At 50.6% G+C, this 27,400-nt stretch overlaps 1 protein-coding gene and 1 non-coding gene across 6 annotated transcripts in view; one reads left to right on the top strand and one right to left on the bottom strand.

The window, feature by feature from the left end:
* The window catches only part of LOC119971897 (ecotropic viral integration site 5 protein homolog), a 377,542-nt gene that overhangs the window by 209,880 nt on the left and 140,262 nt on the right, over window positions 1-27,400 (top strand). The window lies entirely within an intron of this gene.
* trnam-cau lies at window positions 398-470 on the bottom strand. The gene has a single exon. It is a non-coding gene; the product is annotated as a tRNA-Met (tRNA).

Raw genomic sequence — 27,400 nt, 5'->3', positions numbered from 1 at the left:
CTTCCCCCCATATCCCTTGATCCCTTTAGCCCCAAAAGCTATATCGTTTTGGGCTCAACTACTTCCTGTAGTAGTGAATTCCATAGATTCACAACTCTCTGGGTGAAGAAATTTCTCCTCACCTCAGTCCTAAAAGGTTTACCCCTTATTATCAAACTATGACCCATTGTTCTGCTCTCCCCCACCATTGGAAACATTCTTTTTCAATCTACCCTGTCTAATTCTGTTAGAATTTTATACGTTTCTATGAGATGAAAATGAAATGAAAATTGTTTATTGTCACAAGTAGGCTGTTCGGGGAAGCTGGTACAGGAATTGAACCGTGCTGCTGGCTGCGTTGGTCTGCTTTCAAACCCAGCGATTTAGCTGTGTGCTAAACCAGCCCCTAAATATACTGTGCCCTGTGTGAGGATCGAACTCACGACCTTCAGATTATGAGACTGACGTGCTACCTACTGCGCTAACGAGGCTCCTTTTTTAAAAAAATAATTTTTATTGAGATTTTCAAAAACATATCCAAAACAGAAAATAACAACAAGAAAACAATATAAACAACAACAAAAAGAAAAACACACTAACCCCCAAAACCAAACCCCCCCCCCCCCCCCCCCCCCAGTAACTACAAAAAGGAGAGATAGATAAACACCTGGCATATCCAGTAAATACATATACACATTTCTCCCTTCCCCCGAAACAACTCCCCCCCCCCCCCCCCCCCCCCCTCCCCCCCTCCCCTCCTCTCCCTCCCTCCTTCCCCGGGTTGCTGCTGCTGCCGGCCTATTTTCCTACCGTTCTGCCAGGAAGTCCAGGAAAGGCTGCCACCACCTCAAGAACCCCTGTACTGATCCCCTCAGGGCAAATTTCACCTTCTCCAACTTGATGAACCCCGCCATATCATTGATCCAGGCCTCTACGCTTGGGGGCCTCGCATCCTTCCATTGAAGCAAGATCCTCCGCCGGGCTACAAGGGACGCAAAGGCCAGGACACAGGCCTCTTTCGTTTCCTGCACTCCCAGCTCCACTGCAACCCCAAATATTGCGAGTCCAAAGCCTGGATTGACCCTGGATCCTACCACCCTCGATACCGTCCTTGCAACACCCTTCCAAAACTCCCCCAGCGCTGGGTATGCCCAGAACATACGGCGTGGTTCGCTGGGCTCCCCAAGCACCTAGCACACCTGTCTTCGCCCCCAAAAAACCTACTCATCCTCGTCCCAGTCATGTGGGCCCTGTGCAGCATCTTGAACTGTATGAGGCTAAGCCTCGCACAGGAAGAGGAGGAATTCACTCTTTCCAGGGCATCCGCCCACGTCCCCTCCTCAATCTCCTCACCCAGCTCCTCCTCCCATTTACCCTTCAGCTCCTCCACCGAGGCCTCATCCACCTCCTGCATGACGTGGTACACAACCGAGATCCTCCACCCTCCAACCCACACCCCCGAGAGCACCCTGCCCCGTACTCCACGTGGGGGCAGCAGAGGGACCCCCTCCACCTGCCGCCTGGCAAACGCCCTAACCTGCATGTACCTAAACATGTTCCCCGGGGGGAGCCCAAACCTCCCCTCTAACTCACCCAGGCTCGCGAACCTCCCATCCACAAACAGGTCCCTCAACCTCCTAATACCTACCCTGTGCCAGCCCAGAAACCCGCCATCGATGCTCCCTGGAACAAACCGGTGGTTCCCCCGAATTGGGAACTCCATCGAGCCCCCCCCCCCCCAATGCCGTCTCCATTGCCCCCAAATTTTAAGAGTAGCCGCCACCACCGGGCTCGTGGTATACCTCATTGGAGGGAGCGGCAACGGCGCCGTTACCAGTGCCTCCAGGCTCGTGTCCACGCAGGACGCCATCTCCATCCTCTTCCATGCTGCCCCTGCCCCGTCCATTACCCACTTACGTACCATCGCTGCATTGGCAGCCCAGTAGTACCCACAGAGGTTGGGCAACGCCAGCCCCCCCCCCTATCCCTGCCCCGCTCCAAAAACACCCTTCTCACCCTCGGAGTCCCATGCGCCCATACAAATCCCGTAATACTCCTATTGACCCTCTTAAAAAAGGCCTTCGGGATAAGGATGGGGAGGCACTGGAACAGGAACAAAAACCTTGGGAGCACCGTCATCTTGACGGACTGCACCCTGCCCGCCAGCGACAGCGGCAACATGTCCCATCTTTTGAACTCCTCCATTTGCTCCACCAGCCTAGTGAGGTTAAGCTTGTGAAGGGCCCCCCAGCTCCTAGCCACCTGGACGCCCAGGTACCGAAAGCTCCTCCCTGCCCTTTTCAGTGGGAGCCTACCAATCCCCTCCTCTTGATCACCCGGGTGCATGACGAACAGCTCACTCTTACCCAGGTTGAGCTTGTACCCAGAAAAGCCCCCAAATTCCCTAAGGATCTGCCTCACTTCCAGCATTCCCCCCACGGGGTCCGCCACATTAAAGCAACAAGTCATCTGCGTATAATGACACTCTGTGCTCCCACACCAGACCCCTCCAATTCCTCGACTCCCTCAACGCCATGGCCAGGGGCTCAATTGCCAACGCAAAGAACAAAGGGGACAGGGGACACTCCTGCCTCGTCCCCCGGTACAATCGAAAGTACTCCGATCTCCTCCTATTCGTGGCTACACTCGCCATCGGGGCCTCATATAGCAGCCTCACCCAACTGACAAACCCCTCCCCGAACCCAAACCTTTCCAGCACCTCCCACAAGTACCCCCACTCAACCCTATCAAAGGCCGTCTCCGCGTCTAATGCTACCACTATCTCCGCCTCCCCTTCTACCACCGGCATCATTATAACATTCAGAAGCCTACGTATATTGGTGTTCTGCTGCCTTCCCTTCACAAACCCAGTCTGGTCCTCATGAATGACCCCCGGCACACAGTCCTCTATCCTTGTGGCCAAGATCTTCGCCAGCAGTTTGGCATCCACATTTAACAACGAGATAGGCCTATATGATCCACACTGTAGGGGGTCCTTGTCCCGTTTAAGGATCAAGGAAATCAGCGCCCATGACATGGTTGGAGGCAAAGCCCCCCCTCCCTTGCCTCGTTAAAGGTCCTAACCAACACGGGGCCTACATTTTGTACAGGTTTGCATACATTTTGTAAAATTCGACTGGAAACTCATCCGGCCTCGCCGCCTTCCCCAAGTGCATGCTGCCTATCCCTTTGACCAGCTCCTCCAGCTCAATCGGCGCCCCAGCCCCTCCACCTGTCCCTCCTCCACCTTCGGAAATCTCAGCCTATCGAAAAAGCACCCCATTCCCCCCCCCCCCCACCGGGGACTCGGACCGGTACAGTTCCCCATAAAAGTCCCTGAAGACCCCATTAATGTCCACCCCCCCTTCGCACCACATTGCCTCCCCTATCCGTCACTCCACCAATCTCCCTGGCCGCGTCTCGTTTACGTAGCTGATGCACCAGCATCCAACTCGCCTTCTCCCCATATTCGTACACCGCTCCCTGTGCCTTCCTCCACTGAGGTTCCGCCTTTCCGGTGGTCAGCAAGTAGAACTTGGCCTGCAGGTTACGTCGCTCCCCCAACAGTCCCTCCTCCGGAGCCTCCGCCTTATCTCCTGTCCACCCTCACCATCTCCCCCACCAACCTCTCCCTCTCTCTTTGCTCTCCCCTCTCTCTATGGGCTTGGATGGAAATCAACTCCCCTCTAACCACCGCGTTCAATGCTTCCCAAACCGTCCCCACCCGGACCTCCCATTATCATTGGCCTCTAAGTACCTCTTGATACACCCCCGAACCCGCCCGCCCACCTTCTCATCCGCCAGCAGTCCCACCTCCAGGCGCCAGAGCGGGCGCTGGTCCCTCTCCTCCCCCAGCTCAAGGTCTACCCAGTGCGGGGCATGGTCCGAAATGACTATGGCCGAATACTCGACATCCTTCACCCTCAAAATCAGCGCCCTGCTCAGGAGAAAAAAATCGATCCGGGAATAGGCTTTATGCACGTGGGAAAAAAATGAATACTCCTTGGCCCTCGGCCTCGCGAACCTCCAAGGATCCACCTCTCCCATCTGGTCCATAAATCCCCTCAACACCTTAGCAGCCGCAGGCTTCCTGCCCGTCCTGGACATGGATCGATCCAATGGGGGATCCAGCACTGTGTTAAAGACCCCCCCAGTATCAGGCCCCCCGTCTCTAGATCTGGAATGCGACCCAGCATACGCCGCACAAAACCCGCATCGTCCCAGTTTGGGGCATAGACATTCACCAGCACCATCCGCTCCCCTTGCAACTTGCCGCTCGCCATCACATACCTCCCTCCACTGTCAGCCACCACTTTTGACGCCTCAAATGACACTCTTTTTCCCACCAGAATCGCCATCCCCCGATTTTTTGCATCCAGCCCCGAATGAAACACCTGGCCTACCCAGCCCTTCCTCAGTCTAGCCTGGTCCGCCACCTTCAGGTGCGTCTCCTGGAGCATAACCACGTCCGCCTTCAGCCCCTTCAGGTGCGTAAACACCCGGGCCCGTTTGAACGGCCGATTCAGCCCCCTCACATTCCAAGGCGACTATCTGCCCCCCTCCCCTGCCGACTAGCCATATCCCGTTCCCCATGGCGGCAAACCCCCACCCTGGCCCCCCCTGCAGACTCCAGCTCCTTCCTGGCCATTTCAGCAACAACCCGGTCCTCCCCCCCCGCCCCCAGTCTAGGACCCCTCCCAGCCGCGTTACTCCCTCCGTAGCACTCCCGTGAGCCAGCTAACTTCTGCTGACCCCGGCAGCTTCCGCCACACCTGCGACCCCTCCCAACGTGGGGCTACTCCTCCTCCCCCAGACCCATCAGCAGACTCTCCTACTCCCCCTCCCGCTCTAGCGCAGGAAAAAAGCCCGCGCTTCTCAACTCCGACCCCGCCCCCATCCACCCTCAGCGCAGGAAACAGAAGAAAAGCCCGCGCTTTCCCTCTGCCCGACCCCACCCCCGCAAAAAAAAAGACAGCACCCCACCCACCCTAGAAACAACCCACAAGTAGCTTAAAACAGCATGAAACACCAGAAAACAAAGACCCTTCCCACCAAAAGTTAACACAGTTATTTACAAACCCCCGACCCTCAGTCAGAGTCCAACTTCTCGGCCCGCACAAAGGCCCACGCCTCCTCCGGGGACTCAAAGTAAAAGTGCCAGTCCTTGTAGGTGACCCACAGACGTGCCGGCTGTAACATGCCAAACTTCACACTCTGTGGAGCACCGCCTTCGCCCGGTTGTAACCGGCCCTCCGCTTGGTCACCTCCGCACTCCAGTCCTGGTAGATCCGCACTACCGTGTTCTCCCACTTGCTGCTCCGCTCCTTTTTGGCCCACCTAAGCACGCACTCTCGATCAACGAACCGGTGGAACTGCACCAGCACCGCCCGTGGCTGCTCATTCGGTTTGGGCCTCCTGGCCAGTATTCTGTGGGTCCCCTCCAGCTCCAGGGGCCCCTGGAAGAACCCAGCTCCCATCAGTGAGTTCAACAAGACGACCACATAAGCCCCCAGGTCTGACCCTTCCAGCCCCTCCGTGAGGCGCAGGATCCGCAAATTTTTCCGCCTCGACCGGTTCTCCAACTCCTCAAACCACTCCTGCCACTTCTTGTGGAGCGCCTCGTGCATCTCCACCTCTACCGCGAGGGCTGCGGCCTCATCCTCTCTTTCGGAGGCTTGTCGGAGCTCCCGGATCTCCACCCCCGGGCTGTCTGCGTCGCCAGCAGCTTGTCCGTATTCACTTTCAGCGAGTCCAGCAGCTCCACTTTGAGCTCCTGAAAACGGCGCTGGAGAGTCTCCTGCGGCTCCTGCGCCCACTGCCTCCATTCCTCAAAGCCTCCGCCGGCCGCCATCTTGGTTCTCTTCCCCTGCTTTTTCTTAGGCGCTGCCACCGCTATTCTGCTGGCCCCGCTCCTGGTCAAGACCATAGACCACTGGGGATCCGCTGCAGACACCTTCCCACGTCGGGAACCGTCGAACAAGTACCGCTGGGGGCCCTTAAAAGAGCCCAAAAGTCCGTTCCTGGGGGGGATGCCGAACGTGCGGCTTAGCTCCGCATAGCCGCAACCGGAAGTCGCTAACGAGGTTCTAATGAGATCCCGTCTCACTCTTCGAAACTCCAATGAATGTAATCCTAACCAATTTCGTCTCTCCTCATATGACATCTCAGGAATCAGCCTGGTAAATCTTCGCTGCACTCCCTCCATAGCAAGAACATCCTTCCTCAGATAAGGATACCAAAACTCTCAATCCTCCAGGTGTGGCCTTACCAATGCCCTATACAATTGCAGTAAAACACCCCTATTCTTGTACTCTAATCCTCTCGTTATTAAGGCCAACATGTCATTTGCCTTCTTTACTGCCTGCTGTTTGTACCTGCATGCTTACTTTCAGCAATTGATGCACGAGGACACCATGGTCTCTCTGAGTCTCCACCTCTCTCAATTTACACCCATTCAAATAATAACTGAGGCGGATACTTCATATTTATCCACATTATACTGCATCTGCCATGCATATGCCCACTCACTCAGCCTGTCCAAATCCCACTGTAGCATTTCTGATTCCTCCTCACAGCTCACACTCCCACCCAACTTTGTATCATCTGCAAATTTGGAGATAATACATTTAGTTCCCTCGTCCAAGTCATTAATATATAATGTGAACAGTTGGGTACCCCATTAGTCACTGCCTAACAATTGAAAAAGACCCAGAATTTTGGAAAGTGACCACAATGAGTCTACTATATCTAGAACCACTTCCTTAAGTACTCTGGGATGAAGATTATCAGGCCCTGGAGATTTGTCCGCTTTCAATCCCATTAATTTGCCCAAAAACATTTTTTATTAGTACTAATTTCCTTCAGCTCCATAAGACCATAAGACATAGGAGTGGAAGTAAGGCCATTCGGCCCATCGAGTCCACTCCGCCATTCAATCATGGCTGATGGGCATTTCAACTCCACCTCCCAGCATTCTCCCCATAGCCCTTAATTCCTCGCGACATCAAGAATTTATCTATCTCTGCCTTGAAGCCATTTAGCGTCCCGGACTCCACTGCACTCTGCGGCAATGAATTCCACAGGCCCACCACTCTCTGGCTGAAGAAATGTCTCCGCATTTCTGTTTTGAATTTACCCCCTCTAATTCTAAGGCTGTGCCCACGGGTCCTCGACTCCTCGCCTAACGGAAACAGTTTCTTTGCGTCCATCCTTTCTAAGCCATGTATTATCTTGTAAGTTTCTATTAGATCTCCCCTTAACCTTCTGAACTCCAATGAATACAATCCCAGGAACGCCAGCCGTTCCTCATATGCTAGACCCGCCATTCCAGGGATCATCCGTGTGAATCTCCGCTGGACACGCTCCAGTGCCAGTATGTCCTTCCTGAGATGTGGGGCCCAAAACTGGACACAGTACTCCAAATGGGGCCTAACCAGAGCCTTATAAAGGCTCAGTAGCACATCGCTGCTTTTATATTCCAACCCTCTTGAGATAAATGACAACATAGCATTCGCTTTCTTAATCACGGATTCAACCTGCATGTTTACCTTTAGGGAATCCTCGACTAGCACTCCCAGATCCCTTTGTACTTTGGCATTATGAATTTTCTCACCGTTTAGAAAGTAGTCTATGCTTGGATTCTTTTTTCCAAAGTGCAAGACCTCACATTTTCTCACGTTGAAATGCATCAGCCATTTCCTGCACCACTCTCCCAAACTGTCTAGATCCTTCTGCAGCCTCCCCACTTCCTCAGCACTACCTGCCTGACCACCTAACTTCGTATCATCAGCAAACTTCGCTAGAATGCCCCCAGTCCCTTCATCCAGATCATTAATATATATGGTGAACAGCTGCGGCCCCAACACTGAACCCTGTGGGACACCGCTGGTCACCGGCTGCCATTCCGAAAAAGAACCTTTTATCCCAACTCTCTGCCTTCTGTCAGACAGCCAATCCTCAACCCATGCCAGTAGCTCACCTCGAACACCATGGGCCCTCACCTTACTCAGCAGCCTCCTGTGTGGCACCTTATCAAAGGCCTTTTGGAAATCCAGATAGACCACATCCACTGGGTTTCCCTGGTCTAACCTACTTGTCACCTCCTCAAAGAATTCTAACAGGTTCGTCAGGCACGACCTCCCCTTACTAAATCCATGTTGACTTGTTCTAATCCGACCCTGCTCTTCCAAGAAATTAGAAATCTCATCCTTAACGATCGATTCTAGAATTTTACCAACAACCGAGGTTAGGCTAATTGGCCTATAATTTTCCATCTTTTGTCTTGATCCTTTCTTGAACAAGGGGGTTACAACAGCGATCTTCCAATCGTCCGGGACTTTCCCTGACTCCAGTGATTTTTGAAAGATCTCAACCAACGCTTCCGCTATTTCTTCAGCCACCTCCCTCAGAACTCTAGGATGTAGCCCATCGGGGCCAGGAGATTTGTCAATTTTAAGACCTTTTAGCTTTTTTAGCACCATCTCTTTTGTAATGGCAACCATACTCAACTCAGCCCCCTGACCCTTTATAATTTTTGGGATATTACTAACGTCTTCCACTGTGAAGACAGACGCAAAGTACTTATTAAGTTCTCCAGCCATTTCCTCATCTCCCATCACTAGCCTTCCAGAATCAGTTTGAATTGGCCCAATGTCTACTTTGGCCTGACGTTTGTTTCTTATGTATTGAAAGAAACTTTTACTATCATTTCTTATATTACTGGCTAGCCTGCCTTCATATTTGATCCTCTCCTTCCTTATTTGTCTCTTTGTTAACCTCTGTTTGTTTTTGTAGCCTTCCCAATCTTCTGATTTCCCGGTGCTTTTGGCCACTTTATAGGATCTCTCTTTTTCTTTGATACATTTCCTGACCTCCTTTGTCAGCCATGGCTGTCTAATCCCTCCCTGGATAATCTTTCTTTTCTTGGGGATGAACCTCTGTACAGTGTCCTCAATTATGCATACAAACTCCTGCCATTTTTGCTCTACTGTCTTCCCTGCTAGGGTCTGCTTCCAGTTGATTTTCACCAGTTCCTCTCTCATGCCCTCGTAATTACCTTTATTTAACTGTAACACCATTACATCCGATTTTGCCTTCTCTCTTTCAAACTGCAGACTGAACTCAACCATATTATGATCGCTGCTTCCTAAGTGTTCCCTTACTTTAAGATCTTTAATAAAGTCTGGTTCATTACATAGCACTAGGTCCAGAATAGCCTGCTCCCTTGTGGGCTCCATGACAAGCTGTTCCAAAAAGCCATCTTGTAAGCATTCCATGAATTCCTTTTCTTTGGATCCACTGGCTACATTATTTACCCAATCCACCTGCATATTGAAGTCCCCCATGATCACTGTGACCTTGCCTTTCTGACATGCCTTTTCTATTTCCCGGTACATGTTGCGCCCCTGGTCCTGACCACTGTTAGGCGGTCTGTACATAACTCCCATTATGGTTTTTTTTGCCTTTGTGGTTCCTCAATTCTACCCACACAGACTCCACATCATCCGACCCTATGTCGTTTAGTGCCATAGATTTAATTTTGTTCTTAACTAACAAGGCAACCCCACCCCCTCGGCCCACCTCCCTGTCTTTTCGATAGGTTGTATATCCTTGGATGTTTAACTGCCAGTCCTGAACCCCCTGCAGCCATGTCTCTGTGATGCCTACCACATCATAATCATTCACGATGATCTGTGCCATTAGTTCATCTACTTTGTTACAAATGCTACGAGCATTCAGGTAAAGTGCCTTAATGTTAACTTTCTTATCAGTACAGATATTGGAAGTCCTAAGATGTCCAAAGTTATCCTTCCTTTTTGTTGCATTCCTAGTCTGCCTCAAGCTTAAATCCACCTGCCTACATGTTATCCTCCTGCGTATCTTGCCATTTAACTCCCTGCTCCCTGTCGCTTTCACTTTCCCTTCCCCCCAACTCAGAAGTTTAAAGTCCTACTGACCACCCTATTTATCCTCTTCGCTAGAACACTGGTTCCAGATCGGTTCAGGTGGAGACCGTCCCAACGGTACAGATCCCCCCGGTTCCAAAACTGATGCCAATGTCCCATGAAGTGGAATCCCTCTTTCCCACACCAATCCCTTAGCCACGTGTTTACTTCCCTAATTTTCCTATCCCTATGCCAATTGGCACGTGGCTCGGGCAGTAATCCAGAGATTATGACCCTTGAGGACCTGTACTTCAATTTTCTTCCTAGTGCTTGATAGTCCCCGAACAGGTCCTCCACCCTAGCTTTACCTATGTTGTTAGTCCCAACGTGGACCACAACAACTGGATCCTCCCCCTCCCGCTCCAGTATCCTTTCAAGCCGGTCAGAGATGTCCCGCACCCTGGCACCGGGCAGGCAACACACCATGCGAGACTCCCGATCCGGCTTGCATAGGATACTATCTGTCCCCCTAATTATAGAATCCCCTATAACAACTACTTGTCTTTTTACTCCCCCCTCTTGAATGGCCTTCTGCACCATGGTACCGTGGTCAGTTGGCTCATCCTGTCCAGAGCCCCTTTCCTCATCCATACAGGGAGCAAGAGTCTCATACATGTTGGACAAGGTCAAGGGCTGAGGCTCCTGCACTCCTGAACTCAGGTTCCCTCTGCCTGCCTCACTTACAGTCACACTCTGTACTGCTCGTCACTGAAACTTGTGCATCTCAGAGCATCTGGTACATTATTCCTGTCTTCCTTTGTGAAGATAGAAGCAAAGTATAAATTTAGTTCACCAGCCATTTCTTTGTTCCCTGTTATGAATTCCACCGTTTCTAACTGTAATGGACCTACATTCATTTTTTTCAATCTTTTTCTCTTAACATACCGATAGAAACATTTACAGTCAGTTTTTATGTTCCCTGCTAGCTTATTTTCATATTGTATTTTCCCCTTCTGAATCAATCCCTTGGTTCTCCTTTGCTGAATTTTAAGCTGTTCCCAATCCTCAGATCTATTGCTTTTTCTTGCTAACTTGTATGCCTCTTCTTTGAATCTAATACTACCTTTTATTTCCCTTGTAAGCCATGGTTTGGCCACAGTTCCCTCTTTACTCTTGCGCCAAATAGGAATTAACAACTTTGGAGTTCACCTATTTGTTCTTTGAATGCCTGCCATTGCCTGTCCACTGTCCTTTATTTCAGTAATGTTTCCCAGTCCGTGGTTAGGGTGATCTTTTGGAGGGACGGTGCAGACTCAATGGGCCAAATGGCCTCCTTCCGCACAGTAGGGATTCTATGATAAAGTACTAAGAATATTTTTTTGGGATTGTTGTAATTGAGAGTATATTGGGTCTGGATGCTGGGGCTCCACATATCCATGATATTGGTGGGGATCTGGAGAATGTGAAACACAATTAAGACTAAGTTCTCGTCACCTTTTCATTTCTACTGTTTTTGGTATCTACATCCCAACTGATCCTTGTGGCCTTTGCCCCTAAAATCTTTTTGTACGAAAAAGGAATTGAAGCCTGCCCTCCCAACATCACTTAGCATTTCTGAACTGGTTTGGAATTTGTTTTAGGAATTGGAGGCCAAGACATGCATTCATCGGAGGATAGTTTCAGCATGATGTGGATTTTAGCCCTACCCATTCTGTGAAAACATTGGCCGAGATATTACCAACAATCTGGAGATAGATTGGGTAGCGGGAGGGTTAGCAGAAGATGTTGGAAGTCCCACCATTACAGAATACTTCAAACGGTAGGAACAGCAACCTGAGGCAGGTGGCCAATTTACCCAAATAACTGGCCTATTAATGGCAATTTACACCCCACCAGAATTATACTAGCGACAGAATGGCACTACCCCCTGACATGTGGGGAAACCGCCATGTACGTTGAGGCAGCTTCCCAGTGAGACCACCTTCCTTCCCAGAGGCTCCGTGTCCCATGGAAGTGTTACCCCCAGGGTAACGGCTGCCCCTGTCCCTTGAAGGTGGGAATCACTGCAGCCTGCCTGCTTGACACCAGGGGCGGGATTCTGCCGTAATCGGCGGGGCGGGCAACTCCAGCGGGACAGAGTGGCGTGAACCACTCTGGCGTCGGGCTGCCCCAAAGGTGCGGATTCCTCCGCACCTTCAGGGGCCAGGCTCGCCCCGGAGTGGTTTGCGCCCCACCGGCCGGTGGGAAAGGGGCTTGGCGCCACGCCAACCTGCGCCAAAGGGTCTCTGCCGACCGGCGCGAGTTGGCGCATGCACGGGAGCGCCAGCGTGCACTGGCGTCAACACCGCACATGCGCAGAGGGCTTTGTTTCTGCACCAGCAATGGTGGACTGCTGCAGCCGCTGATGCGGAACAATAGAGTGCCCCACGGCACAGGCCCGCCCGTGGATCTGTGGGCCCCGATCACGGGCCAGGCCCCTGTGGGGGCACCTCCCCGGCCAGATCCCCCCCCGAAGAACCCTGGAGGCCGCCCGCGCCACCAAGTCCCGCCAGTGAGGACCTACTCCAATTTACGCCGACAGGACTGGCAAAAAACAGGCGGGACTTTGGCCCATCGCGGGCCGGAGAATTCGGGCTGCCCCGGGGCCCATTGAGTCGCGCTGGTCCCCGCCATTCTCCGAGGCGGGCGGCGCGATTCATGCCGGGCCGAATTTTGGGGGGGCCGGAGAATTTGGAGGACGGCTGAGGCAGGATTCACGCCGATCCCTGGCAATTCTCCGACCCGACGGGGGGTCAGAGAATCCTACTCTTCACATTAAAATGATTTGCCACCAGCCCTTCAAAGATTCAAAATGGAGGCAGTCCCTTCTTCTACCTGCAGCCTCAGCAGAGCCACCTCGAACAGTAGTGTTGCTAGACTCCAGGGAGGAGGCAGCCCTTTAAATCAAAATTCAGGGAAGATGTTAAAGCTGTTCTCAACTGTTAAATTCTTGATCTGTTTGGCTGAATCCAGCGGAATCTCCGCATCTTTACACCAGTTTAGGATTCAGATGAAAAAACACCGGTAGCCACTACTGATTTTCCAGCGACCTTTGATGGCTGCTCGGAGAACCTGGTCAGAATGGGTTGCTGATTGTCTGTCTGCTGAGAGGTGACCTGGTCTCACAGGTAATTTTTAAGGAGCATATTATAGGAGGAGGAGAGAAGTTTAGGGAGGGAATTCTGGGGCTCCGGAATCTAATGACGCAACCACCAATTATGGAGCAATTAAAATTAGGGATAAGCAAGAGCCATTTTTGGAGGAGCACAATGAATTTGGAGGGTCATAGAGCTAGAAGAGGTTATCAAGGTGGGAATGGAGAAAGGCTAAGGAATGATTTGACATCAAGGATGAATTTTAGAATCGAGGTGTTGCCTGGCTGGGAGCAAGCACAGGGGAGAATGGGACTTGGTGCGAGTTAGGGCACGGGTAGCAGTGTTTTGGGTGAACTCGAGTTTATAGATGATGGGCACATTATTACAATATTACAAATCACTGGTTAATTTGCTTATGTATTTTAGCTTAAACATTGAAATGGCAATAATATCCAGTAGGTAGACCTCTTTGTTTTCTTAACCTACCACTTCTGGGATAAAATCTAGAACTTTTAATGATGGACGAGACTGGATTTGCAGATATAGCTTTTACACAGCTGTGATCACAACCGGCGAGTGTATGGAAATAGTTAATGACTGAATTCAAACGCGCTTCAACTCTAAGCTCATAAACTATTTGGTATGCACTTCTATAATGTCATTGGCATCCCTTGATTGAGTTACAGCTTTTGAAGTCACACCACAACATCCGTCATTCTGGGTTGGTTAAAGATTGACGCAGTCTAACCCAGATGTATTACTGCAAACTAATTGCAAAGTTCGGGAACATTGTAATGCTATTTGCACAGCATGTGGGAAAGGAATGACTCAGAGGATGAATTAGATCTAACAAAATTATTCTAAATTTCTGTACAAGTTCTATGTGAAGATGAAAGTTGAGATTAATAACAGAGTATAGTATACCATTAGCAGTTGCTAATGGTAAAACATAATGAAGATACTCTTGATTCCTTGCGAATATTTGCGCTGCAGGAAAAATGTGCTGAAACTCAACATTATCCTTCAGTGCTATAACAGTCCCTCTGTATAGTGGGCGCGATCTAATGGCCGCCCGGTGCCCAACTCAGGGAAGCGACGAATTAGATCTAACGGGATCTCGCGAGGGGTCGCGATCTGGATCCTGCCTACAATCGGCGGCACCTAAATTGTCATTTTCAAATGTGCAATCAAGCTCTCTTGAATATGTTCTCACCGGAACTACCCAAGGCACGGGATCTAACCCCCGCACCATGGAGACCCTGAGCGAACTCCGTTTCGCACTGATCCCCACCAACGTGGACCCGGTGCACTGGCACTTGTGGGAAGGCGGGTCTCCCAGGTGAGCAAGGGCCCCTGGGTAATCGGGCTCTGGGCAGGGGTACCCTGGCACCCATGATGCTCCTGGGCACTGTATCACTGCCTGCCTGACACCCAGGCAGCGCCAGGCTGGCAATGCCCAAGTTGGGTTTCGGGCCCGGGGTGCTCTACCCTCATGAGGTTAAATGCGGGGCCTCGATTACTCCCTTATAGGTATGTTGGGGCTTTGGGGGTGTCTGGAGGCCGCAGTATCTAGAGATCAGGGCATAATTTTTAAATGGAGCTCGTTAGTGTAGGAAATGGGAGTAAGTGTGGCCATGACAATGTGTTTCTCACCAAGGCCCCAAAATGAAGCAACGTCCTGTTGCTGCTCTCGTCATTCCCAGTGCCGGAAAACAACCTGCTAAATGCGCTTGTCAAGGTATTCTGTTTCACTTCCATTAAATCGCGCCCTTATCTCCTACAAAGAATTTTTTTCTTTTTTTATAAATTTAAAGTCCCAAATTCATATTTTTCCAATTAAGGGGCAATTTAGCGTGGCCAATCCACCTACCCTGCACATCTTTGGGTTGTGGGATTGAGACCCATGCAGTCACGGGGAAAATATGCAAATTCCACATGGACAGTGTCCCGAGGCCAGGATCGAACCCGGGTCCTCGGCGCCGTGAGGCAGCAGTGCTAACCACTGCGCATCCATGCCCTACGAGAAAGAATTCAGTTTCTCGATCAAGATTTTATTTTTCTCCTTTTCAGTAGTGCAATTGGAAGTACACCGGTATATGTACTGAATCAATAAAGATGTTGAGAGGATATTAAAGACAAAACAGCAGAAAAATGTAGGCAAAGTGGCTTTGCCCCTCTGTAGATAGTGCGACTTCTTTGAGTTTGGCATTTATATCTATTCATGGTGAGCTCCTGGCCTGGAATGCCCTTGCCTGCAGAAACTTACTTTTAGCAGGAAGTGAGAAATAATGCAGGTCTTAAATGTTTTGCCAACCTAGAGTATTTTTCACACAACAAAACAGTCAGGCTGCTCAGCAGGAAGTGGTTACATGAGTCAACACAGTCTCAAACACCTAGAGATGAAGAAAAGGGTAATAACCTCAGGAAACTGTCCAGGTAATACCAGCTATCATTCCATGACAACAAATCAATGGTAAAAGTATGCAGGCCTCCAACCACTTCTAGTCATCTTGGCATTATGACTGATGCTGCATGCTATACCTTCCAAAACCAATTTTTCAACAGGCCTCACGTGTACATACTACAATAGGCTATGCTTTATTATTGCCACTTGGATTGCTTCCACATGATCACTTGGGAAGGAGATTCCACAATGCAGGTTTTACATACAACAAACTCTCATTGCATATTTCTTTACACACGCACAACAAAGATTCAGGACATCCACTTGGCTATCACTTATTTACGTGCTTTTCCAACTTCCAAAAGTTCAATATCTCCTGGACATAGTGAATTGAACATATGTTTTACATCTGTCTTTACTGTAGAAGATGCAAATAAAAGACCAGAAATAATCATGAATCAGGACATGAAAGGGAGGGAGAAACTAAATTAATAACAATTAATAACCAGGGTCGGGGTTTATAAGAAATTATTAGAATTAAAAGCTGACAAATCCCCAGGTCCTGATGGACTTCATCCTCTAAAATATGTTACTGAGATAGTAGATGCATTGGTTTTAATTTCCTAAAACTTACTAGATTCTGGAAAGATCTCATCAAATTGTACAATAAAGAATGTGATTAAGCAAGGGAAATAATTTTTTACTAATTTATTGGAGTTCTTTGAGGAAATGGCAAGTAACATGATAAAGGGGGACCTGTGGATGTGCTGTACTTTGATTTCAAGAAGACATTTGACAAGGTGCCACATCAAAAGGTTACTACATGAAGTGAGAGCTCATGGTGTAGGGGTTGACATGAGCATCGATAGAGGATTGGTTGGCTAACAGGAAATGGAAAGTAGGCAGAAATGGATCATTTTTGGGTTGGCAAGGTGTGACAAGAGGAGTGCCACGAGAATCGAAGCTGAGGCCTCAACAATTTCCAACTATAACAATGACTTGGGTGAAGAGACCAAACGTATGTTTGCTAAAATTGATGATGACACAAAGATATGTAGGAAAGCAAGTTGTGAAGAGGATATTAGGAGTCTGCAAAGAGACTTAATTATTTCTTCATTCAGGGATGTATGCTTCGCTGGCTGATCCAGCATTCATTGCCCATCCCTAATTTCCCTTAAGAAGGTGGCATTGAGCTGTCTTCTTGAATCGCTGCAGTCCAGATGGTATAGGTACACCTACAGTGCTGTTAGGGAGGAAGTTCCAGGATTTTGGCCCAACCACAGTGAAGGAACAGCAACATAGTTCCAAATCAGGATGGTGAATGGCTTGGAGGGAAGCGCCCAGGTGCTGTTCCCATGTATCTGCTTCCTCTGTCCTTCTGGAAGGTAGTGGTCGTGGGTTTGGAAGTTGCTGTCTGAGGCGCCTTGGTGAGTTCCTGCAGTGCATCTTGTAAATGGTACACACTGCTTGCACTGTACATTGGTGGTGGAGGGAGTGAATGTTTGTGGAAGGGGTGCCACTCAAATGAGCAGCTTTGTCCTGGATGTTTCCAAACTTGCATGTTGTTGGAGCTGCACTCATCAAGATAAGGGAGAGTATTTCACCACACTCCTGACTTGTACCTTGTGGATTGTGGACAGGGTCACTCACCACAGGATTCCTAGCCTCTGACCTGCTCTTGTAGCCACAATATTTATATGACTAGTTCAGTTGAGTTTCTGGTTAATGGTAACCCCTCCCCATTTTTGAATGTAAAGGGGTGATGGTTAGATTCTCTCATGTTGGAGATGGTCATTGCCTGACACTTGTGTGGCATGAATGTTACTTGCCTCTTGTCAACTCAAGCCTGGACATGGTCCAGGTCTTGCTGCATTTGGACATGGACTGCTTCATTATCTGAAGAATTGCAAATGGTGCTGAACTATGCAATCATCAGCGAACGTCCTCACTTCTGAACTTATGATGGAGAGAAGGTAATTGATGAAGCAGCTGAAGATGTTTGGGCCTAGGGCACTCCCCTGAGGAACTCCTGCAGTGATGTCCTCGAGCTGAAATGACTGACCTCCAACCACAATCATCCTCCTTTGTGCCAGGTATGACTCTAACCAGCAGAGAGTTTCCCCCTGAATCCCATTGACTCCCGTTTTTCTCGGGTTCCTTGATGTCATGCCAGGTGAAATGCAGCCTTGGTATCAAGGGCAGTAACTCTCACTTCACCTCTGGATTTTTGCTCTTTTATCCATGTTTGAACCAAGGATGTAATGAGGTCAGGAGCTGAGTGGCCCTGGTGGAACCCAAACTAAGATCAGTAAGCAGATTATTGCTAAGCAAGTATCCTTTTGATAGCACTCTTCATAGTCCCTTCCATCACTTTACTGATGACCGATACTATACTGGTGGAGCAGTAAAGGGCTGGGTTGGATCTGACTTGCTTTTTGGGTACAGGGCATACCACGCCAATTTTCCACATTGCTGGGTAGATGCTAATGTTGTGCCTGTACTGTAACAGCGTAGCTAGGTGTGTGGCAAGTTCTGGAGCACAAGTCTTCAGTACTGTTGCCGGAATATTGTCGGGGTCCAGATGCGTTGCAGTATCCAGTGTTTTCAGCTGTTTCTTGATATCACATGGGAGTGAATTGAATTGGCTGAAGTCTGGCATCTGTGATCTGGAGTCTTCCAGAGGAGGCCAAGATTATCATCCACTCGGCACTCTATCACTTGCTACTTATGCTGTTTGACATGCAAGTAGATAGATAGATAGAATTTACAGTGTAGAAGGAGGCCATTCGGCCCATCGAGTCTGTACCGGCTCTTGGAAAGAGCACCCTACCCAAGCCCAGACCTCCACCCTATCCCTATAACCCAGTAACCCCACTCAACACTAAGGGCAATTTTGGACACAGGACAATTTAGCATGGCCAATCCACCTAACCTGCACATCTTTGGACTGTGGGAGGAAACCCACGCACACACGGGGAGAATGTGCAGACTCCGCACAGACAGTGACCCAAGCCGGGAATTGAACCTCGGACCCTGGAGCTGCGAAGGAATTGTGCTAACCACTATGCTACAATGCTGCCCCATGTTGTGGCTTCACTGGGCTGATGACTCATTTTTAGGTATGGCTGGTGTTGCTCCTGGCATATCCTCCTGCACTCTTTATTGAACCAGGAGTGATTCCCTGGCTTGGTGGTAATGGTAGAGTGGGGGATATGCCATGCCATGAGGTTACAGATTATGGTTGAGTCCAATTCTGCTGCTGCTGATGGCCCAAGGTCCATGGTTACCCAGTCTTGAGTTGCTGGATCTGTTTGAAAGCTGTCCCATTTAGCATGGCTCTAGTGCCAAACATGATGGAGTGTATCCACAATGTTAAGACAGGACTTCATCTCCACAAGGACTGTGGTGGTCACTCCCACCAATACAGTCTTAGACAGATGCATCTGTAACAGGCAGGCAAGTTGAAGGGGGCTGGGTTTGCCATTGCTATTTCCAGTGCCTAGGTCAATGCTAGGCAGTCCATCCAGTTTAATCTGTTCTTTGTAGACTTCGTAGTGGTTTGATACAACTGAGAGTGGCTTGTTAGGCCATTTCAGAGGGCATTTAAGAGTTACCAACATTTCATTGGGTCTGGAGTCACTTGTAGACCAGTTCGGGTAAGGACGGCAGATTTCCTTCCCGAAAGCAAACTGAACCAAGTGTGTTTTTAAGACAATCAATAATGGTTTCATGGTCATCATTTGACTTTTATTTCCAGATTTTTTTATGGAATTTGAATTCCACCAAACATTACTGTGGATCTCTGCATTCTTCAGTGATTACTTGCTAACGAGTATGATTGTCCACCGAAGAGATTCCATGTTGCTGGTCATGCATGGTGCTTGCATGGCTGATGAGCCTGACCCTAGAGCCGCACCTTCAACCGCACACTTGGCAGGTGTTTTCGGGTGGTGGATTTGGTTCCATTTGGCAGATGGAATATAATGTGGAAAAATGTGAACTTGTCCATTTTGGCAGTAAAAATAGGAAAGCAACAAATAATTTAAATGGGGAGAGATTGCAGAACTCTTGAGACACAGAGTGACCTGGGTAAATTTGTATATGAATCAGGAAACGTTTTTTGAGGTACAGCAAATGATTAGGAAGGTAAGTTGGTTTGAGTCATACCTGGCACAAAGGAAGATGGTTGTGGTGGTTGGAGGTCAATCATCTCGGCTCCACGACATCACTGCAGGAGTTTTCAGGGTAATGTCCTGGGCCCAACCATCTTCAGCTGCTTCATAAATGACCTCCCTTCCATCATAAGGTCAGAAGTGGGATGTTTGCGGATGACTGCACAATGTTCGTAACCATTCGCGACTCCTTAGGCAATTAAGCAGTCCATGTCCAAAAGCAACAAGACGTGGACAATAAACATTGGATAAAAGCAAATTGCTGCGGATGCTGGAATCTGAAACGAAAGGGAAAATGCTGGAAAATCTCAGCAAGTCTGGCAGCATCTGTAGGGAGAGAAAAGAGCTAACCTTCGAGTCCGATGACTCTTTGTCAAAGCTGGAGAGTCATCGGACTCGAAACGTTAGCTCTTTTCTCTCCCTACAGATGCTGACAGACTTGCTGAGATTTTCCAGCATTTTCCTTTCGTGGGCAATAAACATGTTTGGGCTGACAAGTGGCAAGTTACATTCGCGCCACACAAGTGCCAGGCAATGACCATCTCCTATAAGAGAGGATCTAACCACCGCCCCTTGGTATTCAATGGCATTATCATTACTGAATCCCCCACAATCAACATCCTGGGGGTTACCATTGATCAGAAATTGAACTAAACGAGCCATAGTAATACAATGGCTACCAGGGCAAGTCAAAGGCTAGGAATCCTACGGTGTGTATCTCAGCTCCTGACCCCCCAAAGCCGTCCACAAGGCACAAGTCAGGAGTGTAATGGAATACTCTCTACTTGCCTGGATGAGTGCAGCTCCAAAAACACTCAAAAAGCTCGACATCATCCAGGACAAAGCAGTCCACTTGATTGCTCCTCCTTCCACAAACATTCAAACCCTCCACTACCGATAAACTGTGGAAGCCACGTATACCATCTACCAGATGCACTGCAGCAACTCACCAAAGTTGAAAAATGAAATGAAAATCGCTTATTGTCACGAGTAGGCTTCAATGAAGTTACTGTGAAAAGCCCCTAGTCGCCACATTCCGGCGCCTGTTCGGGGAGGCTGCTACGGGACTGCTAAGTTCCTTAGACAGCACCTTCCACTACTATCTAGAAGGATAAGAGCAGCCAATCCTGGGAACCCCACCATCTGGAGGTTCCCTCCAAGCCACTCACCACCCTGACTTGGAAATATATCGCCATTCCTTCACTGTTGCTGGGGAAACATTCTGGAGCTCCATCTCTAAAACACCGTGGCTGTACCTGCACCTCGGAGATTATGGCAGTTTAAGAAGGCAGCTCACCACCACCATCTGAAGGTCAACTGGGGACGGGCAATAAATTCTGACCTAACCAGCGAGGTCCATATCCCGTAAACGGATTTTTTAAAATTAAATTTTGTCATTTATTGCAAAGAGAATGGAATATAAAAGTAGGGATGTTTTGCTACAGTTGCACAGGATGTTGGTGAGAGCATATCGAGAGTATTGTGTATAGTTTTGGTCTCTTTATAGAAGAAAGGATATAAATGCATTTGCATCACTTCAGAGAAGGTTCCCTCAATTCATACCTGGGGTGGGAGGTGTTACCTTATAAGGAAAACATCGCAGACCACCCCACCCCCGGTGATTATCCGCGCTCGACAAGCCGAGTCCCACCTGCGCCGTTCGCATGTGGTCCTACCCAGCGGGACCTCACTGTTCTGGCTGTGCGGGTCATCCTGATGGGAGGGCAGGGGGGATCCACGGTGGCCAGGCCCGCAATCGGGAGCTACCGATCGGGGAGCAGGCTAATTCCGGGAGGGATGGGCCTATGTCCCTGCATGCCAGGCCCCTGTTGGGCTCCGCCATGTTGCGTGGGGGCCGGCAAGGAGACGGCCGTGGAGCACATGCACGGACCCAAGCTGGCCGTGGCGCACAAGCACGGACCCACGGAGGCAGTGCTGGGGCCCATATCGGCAGCTGGAGCTGCGTGAAGCGCTCCAGCGCCGTGCTGGCCCCCAGTGGGTTGGGGGGTCGCTGCTCTTAGCGGCCAGATGACGCCGTCGTAAAACGCTAAAACGGAGAATCCCACCCAAGGGGTCTCCCATTTCAGATGAAGAAATGTTTTCTCCAGAGGGTCGTGAATCTTTGGAACTCTCTTTCCCTGAGACGGGTGGAGACAGGGACATTGAATAATTTTAAGGCAGTTAGAGTCTTAACTAGAAAGGGAGTCAAAGGTTATCACGGATAGGCAGAATGTTGTGATGAAGGCGCAATCTTATTGAATGGTGGAGCAGACTCGAGGGGCTGAATGGCCTACACCTGCTCCTAATTTGTATGTTAGTATGTAACGTGGTGAATTACTGGGCGGTACAGACAAGAACGGGAGAAATCCTCCATGCTTGTCTCTGCAGCCATGCATTACTATTTAATATGGAGCTGCAATTCAGCATTTGCTGCGTGACAACCACAAACACAAATCTACCAGTGGAGCTTCAATCACAGAAGTCTGAAGTCCAGTCAGCATACCTCTTGCGAATGTTGAGATAACAGCTGTGGTGAATGTAATTCACACTGTAATATATATTATACCATGTCACTGTAAGCTCGACATACGAGCAGTTGAGTTGCCCTATCACTAAGGGGAGTTGCACTGGGAATGTACAAGAGTTTGTACTTGGGCTCCACCCTTGGCTCCACCCATGGCTCCTCCCCCTAGACTGACATATAAAGGATGATGCCGAAGAGCCAGCCATCAGTTCATCTGGAGTTCATCGTGTTACAGGCTGGCTCTGTTGTAAGTTGATTAAAACCACTGTTCACATCCTAAAGCACGTGACTCGTCAATTGATGGTCACATCAATTTAATCAACTTAGGAAACTGTAAGGAACAACCATGGAATCAGCCCTCAAGCCTGAGCGATTGGAACTCGACCCACAGGATGCAGAGGCAAAATAAATCTTTTCGCATTGGCTCCGATGTTTTAAGGCCTACCTGGCTGAAGCAAGCACCACAGAAACGACGGAGGAGCAGAAACTGAGCCTACTGCACGCAAGGGTGAGCCATCGTATATCCACTCAACTAAACTGTACCGGCACATATACTGAAGCCCTAGCGCTACTCGATAAAATGTACGTGAGGCCTGTAAACACGCGACACGTGTTTACTATGCGCCGCCAGCGGCCTACGGAATCCCTCAAAGAATTCCTCAGAGAACTAAAAACTCTATCTCGGGACTGTAACTATCAGGCTGTAACTGCTGCAGAGCATAGAGAACTTGCTGTCCACGATGTCTTTGTTGCAGGCCTGAGATCAAATTACGTGCGCTAGCAACTGCTGGAAAATGGGGCCCAAACTCTTGAAGATACTGTTGAATTTGCTACGACTATGGAGGTCTCATTTCGCAGCCACACCTCATTCCCCGCGACCCCGTCATGGGCCCCCGATCAGCGAATCCCTCAGGCCTGCGCCGTGCAGCCGCCCAGCCACAATGCTGCCCCAGTCTGCCACTTTTGTGGCCAGCCCCAGCACCTGCGGAAGCATTGCCCAGCCCGCAACGTGACCTGCAGCAGCTGCGGGCGAAAAGGACACTATGCCAGAGTGTGTCTGGCAAAGAAAGCCCCAGCCTCTAACCCTCCCATGGCTCAAGGCACTCGTTCCCCGAATTCACAGGCCCGCAGGCCCTGAAATGCTGCAGCCTGTATGCCGATTCCGCCCCCACCCGACATGTGCGACTCATGGGGGCGGCCATCTTGGCAATCCTTCTCCATGCGGCCGGCCATGTGCAATTCATGGGGGCAGCCATCTTGGCAATCCTTCTCCATGCGGCCGGCCATGTGCGACTCATGGGGGCAGCCATCTTGGGATCCATCCCCTTCAAACTCACCTCGACGACTGCGAACTCAGACGGCAGTCATCACGAGGCCACTCCAGCACAGCTGATCGAGCCGCCAACTACACACAACTGAGCGCAGTCACACTGGACCAATTGCGCCCAAAGCACCTCCACAACTCGATGGCGACGGTCCAAATCAACGGGTACAGCACGCCGTGCCTTTTCGACTCCGGGAGCACTGAGAGCTTCGTACACTAAGATCTGGTAAGACGCTGTTCACTCCCTGTTTTCCCTGCGCGGCAAACTATCTCCCTCGCTTCGGGCTCCCACTCTGTTCAGATCCAAGGGCGCACCGCCGCGACTCTCATAATCCAAGGCACTAGCTGTTCTAACTTCCAACTCTACGTCCTGCCCGAACTCTGCGCCTCACTCTTATTGGGACTCGATTTTCAATGTAATCTCAAGAGTCTCACCCTCAGTTTCGGCGGACCCCTACTCCCACTCACTATCTGCAGCCTAGCCATGTTGCGAATCTCCCCCCCTCCTCTCTTTGCCAACCTCACCCCGGACTGTAAATCCGTAGCCACTCGCAGCAGGCGATACAGCCTGCAGGATAGGGTGTTCATCCGATCGGAGGTCCAAAGGCTCCTCAGTGAGGGGATCATAAGAGGCCAGCAACAGCCCCTGGAGGGCTCAGGTGGTGGACGTAAAGACCAGGGAAAAGTTCCGCATGGTCGTAGACAGGGCCGGCTCAAGGCACCGGCAACTCGGGCAGTCGCCCGGGGCGCCATGTGCTAGGGGGCGCCAGAGACTCGTGTCCCGCGCATGCGCAGTTGGGCAGGTGCCAACCAGCGCATGCGCGGTGGCCGCCCTCCCCAGGGCGGCCCCCCCCGCTCGGTCCGCTCCCCCCCCTCGTGTCCGCTCCCCCCTCGTGTCCGCCCCCCCCCTCGGGTCCGCCCCCCCCCCCCTCGGCCCCGCCCCCGCCCCCCCCCATCGGCCCCGCCCCCCCTCGGCCCCGCCCCCCCCAAGGGCGCCGAAGTTCAGCTTGCCCGGGGCGCCAGCAACCCTAGGGCCGGCGCTGGTCGTAGACTATAGTCAGACCATTAATAGGTTTACGCTCCTCGACGCGTACCCCATCCCCAGGATCGCAGACATGGTTAACCAGATCGCCCAGTATCGGATTTTTTTCCACGGTGGATCTGAAGTCTGCATACCACCAGCTCCCAATCCGCCCGGAGGACCGCCACTACACTGCGTTCGAGGCCGATGGCCGCCTCTTCCATTTCCTCCGGGTTCCCTTCGGAGTCACAAATGGGGTTTCGGTGTTCCAACGAGCAATGGACAGAATGGTGGACCAGTACTGGCTGCGGGCCACGTTCCCGTACTTGGATAACGTTACCATCTGCGGCTATGACCAGCAGGACCACGACGCCAACCTCTACCGTTTTCTCCAGACGTCTCAGAAACTAAATCTAACATATAACAAGGAGAAATGCGTTTTCCGCACGACCAGACTAGCCATCCTCGGCTATGTCGTGGAAAACGGAGTCCTGGGCCCCGAACCGGACCGTATGCGCCCCCTCTTAGAACTCCCTCTCCCTCATTGTTCCAAGGCAGTGCTTGGGATTTTTTTCCTATTACGCCCAGTGGGTCCCTCAATATGCGGACAAAGTCCGCCCACTCTTTAAGGCCACACTATTTCCCCTGTCAGCTGAGGCATGCCAGGCCTTCAACTGCATCAAGGAGGACATCGCCAAAGCAGCCATGCGGGTGGTGGATGAATCCACCCCCTTTCAGGTTGAGAGCGACGCCTCAGAGCTAGCTCTCTTGCAGCCACATTAAATCAGGCAGGAAGACCAGTCGCATTTTTCTCTCGAACCCTCTCTACTTCGGAACTCTGACACTCGGCAGTCGAAAAGGAAGCACAAGCCATTGTGGAGGCTGTACGTCACTGGAGGCACTACCTCGCAGGTAGGAGGTTCACCCTCATCACCGACCAAAGATCGGTTGCCTTCATGTTCGACAACTCGCAAAGGGGCAAAATTAAAAACGATAAAATTCTGAGGTGGAGTATCGAACTCTCCACCTATAGTTACGATATCAAGTATCGACCGGGGAAGCTCAACGAGCCCCCAGATGCCCTGTCCCGCGGGACGTGCGCCAGCGCACAGAGCGACCGCCTAAAAGTCATCCACAATGACCTCTGCCACCCAGGCGTCACCCGGCTCGCCCACTACTTTAATCTACCTTTCTCCACTGAGGAGGTAAAAGCTGTCACCAGGGATTGCCTGATCTGTGCGGAGTGCAAACCGCACTTCTATAGACCAGGCAGGGCCCACGTGCTCAAGGCTTCTAGGCCCTTTGAACGCCTCGCGATTGATTTCAAAGGGCCACTCCCCTCAACTAACAGGAACGTGTACTTCCTGAACGTAATAGACGAGTTCTCCCGCTTCCCCTTCGCTATCCCGTGCCCCGATATGACCTCCCACACAGTCATTAGGGCCCTGCATAGTATCTTCACCCTGTTCGGTTTCCCCAGCTATGTACACAGCGACCGGGGTTCGTCCTTTATGAGCGATGAGCTGCATCAGTACCTGCTCGACAAGGGCATCGCCTCGAGCAGGATTACCAGCTATAACCCCAGGGGGAACGGGCAGGTGGAGAAGGAGAATGCGACGGTCTGGAAGACCGTCCTACTGACCCTCCGGTCCAGGAATCTCCCAATCTCACATTGGCAGGAAGTCCTCCCAGACGCACTCCACGCTATTAGGTCCCTCTTATGTACCGTGACCAACCAGACCCCTCACGAGAGGCTCTTTATCTTTTCCAGGGGCACTACCACGGGGGTCTCACACCCGGCATGGCTGAAGACACGAGGCCCTGTACTCCTCAGGAAGCACGTCAGGGTGCACAAAACTGACCCCCTTGTAGAGAAGGTGCGCCTGCTCCACTTGAACCCCCAGTACGCCTTCGTAGAGTTCCCGGACAGCCGTCAGGACACTGTATCCCTCCGGGACCTAGCACCTGCAGGATCCAGCACCCCCACTACCACTGCCGAGGTACCCCTCACACTACATCCCACTCAACCGCCCCCACGCCCCTACGCCTACTAGCTCGCTACATTTGTTTCGCGCGACCGCGCCAGCTAGCTCCCAGCGCTCCCAGTCGAACCAGACGGTACGGAGCTCGGACGGAATCGCCCCCGGAGTCCGCCATCGTACCCCAACCCACAACACTCATCCAGCCACCATAAGAGGCTGCAACCCCGGTGCTCCGCAGATCGCAGCGGACGACTCAACCACCGGACAGACTCAACCTCTGAACCACCACCCCCGCCAGACTTTATTTTTTTGTAGAGGGTGAATGTGGTGAATGTAATTCATACTGTCATATATATTATACCATGTCACTGTAAGCTCAACATACGACCAGTTGCGTTGCCCTACAATTAGGGGGAGTTGCACTGGGAATGTACAGGAGTTTGTACTTGGGCTCCACCCATGGCTCCTCCCCCTAGACTGACGTATAAAGGATGATGCCGAAGAGCCAGCCATCAGTTCATCTGGAGTTCATCGTGTTACAGGCTGGCTCTGTTGTAAGTTGATTAAAACCACTGTTCACATCCTAAAGCACGTGTCTCGTCAATTGATGGTCACATCAACAGCTACAGAGATTTTGGAAATAATTTTAATACAACCTAACTGGTGACTGACTGGTTTAGAGAGGCTACCTGTTTAATATCATTGAATCAATGAAAAGTAAAATCTGGGGAGTGCTCCAATCATGAAAAGGCTTCCGTGACAACACTAAGGGAAATAGAGTCAGTATGCAGGGTTTGGTCTCATACAGATCATCTGAGAAAATGCCCAACAGCGAGAAAAGGTGGAGTGGGGACTGCAGTAATGGAGTAGATATGTACAAGACTACTATCTCTCTTGATAACACAAGATGCATACCCACAGTTCTTTCCTGTCATATAATGGAAGATGCACAGAAATGGGCAGACACCACATCATC

The sequence above is a fragment of the Scyliorhinus canicula genome, chromosome 9, assembly GCF_902713615.1.
Source record: "Scyliorhinus canicula chromosome 9, sScyCan1.1, whole genome shotgun sequence".
NCBI classification, from domain to species: domain Eukaryota; kingdom Metazoa; phylum Chordata; class Chondrichthyes; order Carcharhiniformes; family Scyliorhinidae; genus Scyliorhinus; species Scyliorhinus canicula.
The sequence above is the reverse complement of the archived record's forward strand: the minus strand, read 5'-3'. Positions and strand labels throughout refer to the sequence as shown.